This window comes from Manacus candei, unplaced genomic scaffold (assembly GCF_025592945.1).
Source record: "Manacus candei isolate 608988 ecotype Guabito, Panama unplaced genomic scaffold, ASM2559294v1 h1tg000042l, whole genome shotgun sequence".
Taxonomy (NCBI): domain Eukaryota; kingdom Metazoa; phylum Chordata; class Aves; order Passeriformes; family Pipridae; genus Manacus; species Manacus candei.
Window position 1 is genome coordinate 3425457 of NW_026138090.1, and position 9059 is coordinate 3434515.

The window sequence follows — 9059 nt, forward strand, 5'->3', positions numbered from 1 at the left end:
TGTTGAACATTTGTCCAAGTATCAGGTATCATAAGAGACAGAATAGAAATCGCTCTAGGAAAACAAATTATTTCCCATTTGCTTGAGCCACTTTTTTATCCCTGAGGTTGGATGTTGGTGGTATCCAAAAAGCATCAGCAGGTGTAGCAGTCTGTCTCTGAGCTTTCCAGGGCTGCCTCAGGGCTCAAGTACATGTCTCAACCAGGTCAGGGCAGGTGGCCTCTTGTAATTGTGTCCAGCTCCAGCCTGGAGCCAGAGAGAGAGAATTTAACTTGGCTCAATCTGTAATGAAACTTAAACCAGGTTACAGAGCCTCACCTGTGCTGAAGGTAAAGCCTCACTCAGCTGCCCAGTGACTGCAGCCTTTCAAGTGGCTGCAGCTTTGGGAAGAAGCTTTTGGTGTTTTGACTCCTGAGCTCCTTTGATACACACACACTAAATTTGGGGCCTCCCGTAAACATAAACAACGTCAGAAAGTGTTATCCACAAACGGGTCAGGGAAGGCAGGAGGCTGAAGGCACGTGGTAGTTTTAGCCCAGCAAGTTTTCAGTCCTGTTTGTGCCTCAGCAGAGAGCCCGTTCCAGCCCTCCTGAAGAAGCTCAAAGTGTCGTGTGACTGAGCCCACCAAGCTACAACTCCCAACCATTCTTCAGCTGGCTGTGTGGTCGTTGTCATTCCAGAGCAGGAGCCCAGGGAAGCACAGCTCAAACGTGCTCCTGTGGTCTGGAGCTACAAGGGCAGGGCCTTGGAGCAGGAAGGCAGGGCTGTGACTGCTCAGCCCAGGGAGAGGAGCATCCCATTGATCCAGCCTGTCCAGATCCACCTTCCTCCCCTCCAGCACATCAGCACTCCTGCCCAACTTAGTGTGATCTGTGACCTCACTGAGGGTGCATTTGATCCCCTTGCCCAGATCATCTGTAAAGATACTGAACAGGGCTGGCCCTAACACTGATCCCTGGGGGACACGAAGAGACCAGGCACCAACTGGATGTGGCACCAGTCACCACCATCCCTAAAGACAATTCTTAACCCAGCAAAGAGTGCACCTCTCTAAGCCATGGGCTGCCAGAGAATTCCATGGGAGACAGTATCAAAGGCTTTGCTGAAGTCCAGGTAGACACATCCCCAGCCTTTCCCTCATCCACCAAGCAGGTCACCCTGTGATAGCAGGAGATCAGCTTGGTCAGGCAGGACCTGCCTGTCCCAAACCCAGGCTGGCTGGGCCTGATCCCCTGCTTGTCCTGCACATGCTGTATGATGGCACTGAGGGTGATCTGCTCCTGGACCTTCCCAGGCACCGAGGTCAGGCTGACAGGCCTGTAGTTCCCTGGATCCTCCTTCTGGCCCTTCCTGGAGGTGAGGGTCACATTTGCCAATTGGGACCTCCCTGCTGAGCCAAGATTGCTGGTAAATGATGGAAAGTGGCTCCAGCTCCCACAGCAACCTTGGGTGGATCCCATCAGTCCCCTGGACCTGTGTGTGTATAAGTGCTATAGCAGCTCACTGACCATTTCCCCTTGGATTATGGGGGCTTCATTCTGCTCCCCATCCCTCTCTTCCAGCTCAGGAGGCTGATACCCAGAGAATAACTGGTCTTGCTATCATAGACTGAGGCTAAAAGGTCATTAAGTACCTCAACCTTTCCCTCATCCTTTGTCACTTGGTTTCCTTCTGCATCCAGTAAAGGATGGAGATTCTCTTCAGCCCTCCTGTTGTTGCTGATGTATTTATAGAAACTTTTTCTTTTTGCTTTTATGGAGTAGCCAGATTAAGTTCTAGTTAAGCTTTAGCTCCACATAACCTCACCACATCCTTGTAGTCCTCCTGACTTACCTCCCTTTCTTCTGCAGGTCATACACTCTCCTTTTTGACCTGAGTTTCCCAGCCAAAGCTCCCTGTTCAGCCAGGCTGGTGTTCTTCCTTGGCTGCTCCTGCACCTTTAAAATTCATTCTTAAAACACATCCAGCCTTCCTGGACTCCTTTGCCCTTCAGGATTGCCTGCCAAGGGACTCTGTCACCCAGTTCATCCCCCTCCCCCTGCACTGGCTCTTGTTTTCAGGTAATCCTTGCACCATGGAGAGGCAAAGGCAGATGAGTCCATCCCAGCACTGACTCCCAAACTATAAATATCTTTTCCTCTGAGGTAAGGAGGGTCCATAGACTGGATGGAGCCAAGCCCTTCCCAGGGAACACACCCTTTTTTTTTTTTTTGTTTGTTTTGTTTTTGTTTGGTCTTTTTTCTTCCCCCCAGAACAGGGTTTCTCTTCCCATTTGAGGTGACTCCTCCCAGATGAGGAAATGCCTTCCCTGAAAAGCCCTCGGTGCATCCCTGACTACATCACCAAATGGTCAGATGTGTTCTTACCTCAGGGGAACTGCGAGGAAAGATTATTTTTGTTAATAGGATTTTTCCACTGGGCCATAATTACCTGCTGCTACTTGCAACTGGCCACAAAAAAGAAAACCAGGAGAGGCTTCAGTACCTTCAGGATTAAACTGAACAGGCACAGGGATCGGTAGATAAACCAGCTGGCAAGCTTGAAGGAGCAACTCAGCTTCAATTTCTCTTGTTCATGGGTCTTTGCACCTGCCCCTGAGCTTTAATGAATGTTTCACAGTTTCACAATGAGCCCCAGGAACCACAAACTAATTCTGAGTGGTTCCCAAAGCTGCTGAGGCAATTCCTACCCAGGACCATTATTTTCTCCTCAGATGGGTGTCTCTGCCTCATAAAGAGATGCAGCTGCTGCAGTGTCCTCACCTCAGGGGCAAACAAAGACCAACTGTTTTGGGTTTGAGAGTTTTCCCCCCCATCATTAAAAAATAAAAAGTATGCTGACCATTTGAATTTAAAATAAAATTTTAATTTAAAATATAATATTTTAATTTAAAATAAAATATTAAATCCTTTGCTTGACCATTGAGTCAGGGAGCAGCTCCAGGTCCCAAAGCCTGTGCTACAGCCACCCATAGGATGCTGCTGAGCTGCTGCCCAGGGTCTGTCATAGACTTTGGCTTTAGTCCTTCCACTGGCATTGCTGACCCAGGGCAGTGTCCCCACTGATCCTGCAGTGGTGTCACCTTGTCTGCCCTCTCAAACTCACCCTTCCCACCAGCTCGGCCCCTGCCACGTGCCACAGCAGTCACCTGAGCAGTGGAACTGCACTGGGCAGGAGGAAATGGTTGTCTTGCCTTATCTCTCGTGGAATTCTCCTGGTTTGTTCACTGTCAGCCCCATGTGGAGCTCTGAGGCACCTGGAGCAGGTGGGGTTGGGAAGTGTGGCCAACCAGTGCTTTTCATCACATTGAAAGTGCCTCTCCCTTCCCAGAGTGCTGCTGTAGCAGAGGAGCCAGGACATCCTTCCGCTCCCTTTCCCGGTTTACAAACAGAAGATTACAGGAGTTCCTGGAAAAGCCTCTGACCCACAGACTAAGGACACGGGGCTGGGGCGGGCAAGGGATGCTTTGCCCAGAGAGCAGCCAGACCTGGGGGGAAGAGCAGCTTAGTGGTTACTGAGCATCACATTTCTCTTGGTGAGGTGATGCACAGAACCACTCCCAGCTCTCCCAGTAAGAGCACATCCACCTCCCAGTGTCCCCGTGCTCCCTGCCAAAGCCCCACAGGGACCCCAGGGCAGGTCCTTGAGCCGTGGCTTGTTCAGCCCAGGAGCGACTCAGCAGCTCAGTGCAGCTGTGAGACAGGGCCTGAGCCTCCCCCCCGAACCCGGGGAGCCACAAAGAGCTGCAGGGAGCCTTGGAGCCCCCAGCCCCTGCTGGGCACAGCCACATTCCTGCTCCATCACAGCATCCCCCTCTCACCGCTGACAGAGCCTTCCCGTGCAAGTCACCTCCCTGTCTGATTCAGCCTCGGAGCTCTCTGTTCTAACAGGATTGCTCATTTCCTCACCGGGCTGGGGAGGTCAAACTTCACCATCAGACCTTCATGATGTGTTTTTTCCCAGTATTTCAAAGGAAGCTCTCAGCTCTCCCAGCTTCTGTTACTGCCAGCATCAGAAAACTGTGTAATTTTTTTATCTGTTCCCTGCTTGCTTATCCATTCCCACAAGGAAGGGCAAGGGCTGCATTTTCCAGCTGGGAAACAAGGGCAATGATCTTAAACCAAGGAAAAAGAGCAGAGATGAGCTTGACCTTCGGGTTTCCAGGCTGATGCATTAATCCTGAATCACCCTTCCTCTCCTACCACCACACCTACCACTTTGGTAGCATTAAATTATCTTGTCAGCCCAGGATAAAATTCATCAGCCTGGAAGCTCAGACTCACATGTGCCACGAGTTGTTCATACTCTGATTAACGAAGATAAGCCACCCCTTGTACTGATGCTCAGAGGGTGGAATGACACCAGAAGGAAAACAGTAATTCCTACAAGCTGTCGTGGCAGGAGGGAGGTCATTTCTTCATATTTAAACATCTATTAGGAAACAGTTGTCAGCACATTTCTATTTCCAGTATCAAACCCTGCACAAGGGTAGAGGATCAACAGGGTCTTCAGGCTTCACGACACAAAACTTCATTACCATGGAACATTTCCTGCCTCCTAAATGGATTTTTGTTTGCCTGATTAGGTTTAATTTTTGTTTATGGTATGAGATTTCCAGTGCACTCCAGCCCAGGAAATGGGCACTGTGTGCCCAGCACAGCCATTCCTGGTGCATCCCATAATAAACCCCACGGCTCTGTGCCAAGAGCAGAGACTTTCCTCTGCAGTGTCACCCTGCAGGCAGCACTGAGGCTTCCTCTGAACCCCAAAGCTGCTCTGGTTTTATGTCAGGTAAAGCCTCACAGCCAGGAATAAACTCCTGGTTCACAGGCGTGGGATTTGGGACCTGCCTGGATAATAAACCACAATTACACCTCTTGGGCATTACAGTAGGAGGGTTGGACTGTGTAAGTCCTGCTGCTGTATGCAACTGTACACTGGAGAAAAAAGTCTGCCACAGGAGGGATGAGGAACTGGTGCCTGCCTGGAACAGCTGGGCTGAATTCCCGGAGAAAAGTGGACTGAGCTGTGCCTTCCTCCCAGGAAAGGGCCCTTCCTGCCCTGAGCCCGAGGAGGAAACCGCAGTCCGCACCTCCACATGGAAAGCTGCTCAGAGCAGAGGTAATAGAAGCCAAAGCTGCCTCTCAGATCCCTCTCTCTACCTTTTTATATTCATTTCCATCGCTCCAGGGATGCAACTTCCAGCAAACTGTAGCAATTTAATAACCACTTACTGGATTAGCACAGTGGAGACCAAACCTCCCTCCAGGTGGGTTATGAAAGCCTTCCTGACTTGTTCAAGTCCTGCTTCCCAGGAGAGAACTTCTGATCTTTTGCTCACCGTGAACAGATCTACCAGAGGGGTGTGTGTGTATATTTATAATATATACCCCATATATAATTTAAAAAATGGGATACTGGCACAGCAAGGAGGGCTCAGCAGAGGTGGTCACAGTCAGCCAGTCACTGCTCTTCCATGGCAGTGCTGTTTTCAACCAGGAGCTGCCCAAGGGGAAAGCCAAGGGTGCAGAATAGTAGAAAGGCTTGGGTTGGAAGGGACCTTAAAGAAGTAAATCCATGTCTATCTCCAAAATGAGGATATGTGGTTTGATTCAACCAAATTAACCAGAGAAGGGACTTTTATAGGACTAATTAGTGGCTGTAAGTCCCAGGAGGCAGGACCAGCAGGTGGGAAAACAGAGTCCTGAGCAGCCTCCTTGGGTACTTCAGTGACTGACACCAAAGGGATGGAGCAGAGTGTGCAGGCAGGTACCTACTGCAACCAGGGCACCCAAAGTATGGCACCTCCTGCCTTTCTCCAGAGCTGGGAGGTACCTGGAGTGAGAGGAGCATCACCAGCATCTGGGATCACTTCCAGGTCCCTCTTGTGAGCATTAGGGCTGTGCAACACATTAAGAGACTGTGACAGGGGTGTCCTTACCAAGGCAACCCTAAGGTAGAACCAAAATATTGCAAAAAACGGCCCCAAAACAATTAAGGGTGAAATAAAACAAAGTTTTCAAGCTCCTGGGCTTTCAAGTCTGACTTGTTCCCAGCAGGAAACGTCGCTCCCCTTTATCCCTCGCACAACAGAAACTTTTTGTCCTGCAGGTAAATGTCAAAGAACAAATAAACATCAGCAATATCTAAATGTCTGCCTTCTTTTTAAGTGTCTCAACCATTTTTTTTATTTGCCTGATGGCTTGGATCCAGGTAATGGAGGGAAGGAAGGAAGGAAGGAGGGAGAGAGGCTTTTTTACAGCACACTGTTCTTCTAACAAGGATCATAAACACCAAGTGTTTCAATGGCACAATCGTAACCCGACAATAATAACTTAAAAGCAAAGTTTATAGTTCAAACAATACAAGTAAATATTTTGACATTTGCTCATTTGTTTGATTCTTGTTCAAATAGTTTCCTACTTGCAGTACACTGGGATCTCCTTAGGAGTGGCTGGAAAGAAACCTATTTATAGTGGAGTTCTGCAAAGAGAGAGCAAAGCGTCATCTCAGAGGAGCATCTTCAGCAGGGCAGAGCAGCTGAGGAAAACCTCAGTGTGGAACAAATTAGTGATGAAGCTCAAAGAGGGGGAAAAAATAAAGAAAAGATTGATGTATTTACCAGGGGGCAACAGCAGGCTCATGGCAACATTATTGATGGATTTATTAGGAAAACATTCACTCTCCTGGTGAGGACGTGTGGTCCTAATACTACAGTACCACTTTTTGGGGATAACAGTAATTAGTGAGTTTGTTTACTCACTTTTTCATCTACTGACCTCCATTCACACCTCCCACCCCGCTGTGGTCCCACCAAGCTGCCCTTCCCAGCTGTGCCAGAGGTTTTTTGGGTCAAACACGCACGGATTGTTCATGGCTTGCCCTTGGCCCCGGTGCCGATGTGGATGAGCTGTCGGGGCTGGGAAAGTCGTGCTGCTGGCCCACAGAGCCCATCCAGGGCTGCTTCCCAAGTCAGCACTTCCCAAGCACTGCATTTACTTCAGTCAAACACATTCCATGTACAGCAGAGAGAGCTGTGTCAGCGAAGTGCCGGAGCTGGACACGGCAGCTCCTCACAGCTCCCGTGCCAAGGACACAATGACTGCCCTGCTGGAACAGGCAAATGGAAAATGCTGAGAATGTAAGGAAATCAGGCAGAGTCCTCGATACAGAGGTGGTTTTCTAAGCCTCAGTATACATAAATCTGCATTATGTGTGTGCTGTGGCATTGATGTGCTTGTATGCAGTATTTTTATGCACAACAGAAACAGCAGCACAACAAAATTCTTTCACTGAAGGCCTGGGAAGTTGAAATTATAGCAAGTCTGGAAACTCAGCAATTCATGAAAAGAAACAAAAAAGACTTACCTTTCCTTTTTTTGTCCCATTACATCACTGCAGGTAAAGAGACATCTGATAGCAGCTGGGGTTCAAGGTGTTGCCTGCAAGTACTGACATTCCTGGACCAGTTTCCAGTTTCGGAGCTTCCCAGCCACCTTGGCTCCATCCCAGAGCAAGGGCTAACACAGCACCTCAGCTCCAACAGGCTTTCAAATGATGTGCCATAAATCATAGAATGGTTTGGGTTAGAAGGGACCTTAAAGATCATCTCATTCCATCCCCTGCCATGGGCAGGGACACCTTTCCCCAGACCAGCTTGCTCCAAGCCCCATCCAACCTGGTCTTGAACACTTCCAGGGATGGGGCAGCCACAGCTTCTCTGGGCAACCTGTGCCAGCGTCTCACCACCCTCACAGGAAATAATTTCTTCCCTACATCCAACCTAAACCTACTCTCTTCCAGTTTCAAACCATTGCCCCTTGTCCTGTCACTACAGACCCTGCTAAGGAGTCTCTCTCTCCATCTTTCTTTAAGCCCCTTCTAAGTATTGAAAAGCTGCTCCAAGGTCTCCCTGAAGCCTTCTCTTCTCCAGGCAGAACCACTCCAGCTCTCAAGGCTTTCCTCACAGGAGAGTTGCTCCAGCCTCTGGGATGCCCTCAGGGCCATCCTGTCAGGTTCCCATGGACTTACACATGGTTCAGGTTCCTCAGATGGTCAAGAACTTGTCTCCTACAATGGGAAGGACTTAATTCCCCCCCCGTCCCTGCCTGGAGCTTTAGGGGCTTGAGAGGTGTGGGAAGAGAAATTTCCATGGAAAACTGAGGCACAAAAACTGTTGAATACTTTGTGTCTGTCAGCGAGGCAGCTCGAGGAGCCTCATGTCAGTGAAGACACAACTCCAGGGCCTGACTCAAGTCCAAATTCTTTCCACAGAACGATAACTGGGATCTTTTACGCAATCAAGGACATAATTTCTCCTTCACCTACATATGTTTTCCCAGACTTAACTCCTTCCATGCAGGCTCAGGAACTCTGCTGCAGAAATGCTCTTGGCAAGAGCACCTTCCAGCACCATCCCAGGAGAACTGCTCCCCAAGGAACATCCTCTGCCCCATCAGACGGCGCCACAGGCGGAACTTGGGATGATTTCCCCAGTGCCCTGGTGCACCTGTGGGTCACTGCACTGGGGGGAAAGAGAAGCAATGACATTAAACATGATTTCATTAATTAAAATAAACATCCTGCAGCAACATCCATAGACAACAGACAGTGACCAAAGTATAGGTTATTCCTCTATTCCTGCATTAATCCCAGGCTGCACACCCCATCGTTTTAATTAAACGCTCCTTAAAGGAAGACAAAGGGTTCCAATGACACGAGAGGGAGCCACGCAATCCCTGCAGCAACAACCTGCACGTGGATCAAGAGGTGAAACTGCTCTTCCTTATATTTAATATAAATCAACCCTCTTTTAGTTTAAACCATCAGCCTTTGTCCTGCTGCAACAGGCCCTGCTGAAAGGTCTGTCCTTGTGTGCTCAACCCTGACTGTTTCACTCACAGCTGTCTTCGAGGTTTTATTCAGCATGTGAGAATAATTAATTTTAAAATTGAACTTCAAAAGGTTTCACTGAATTGTTTTTTGATTTCAGTCTGAAGTCAAGGAAATCCCCAGCTGACCACAAACTATTTTTAGCGAATAATTTTATAAAGGTATTT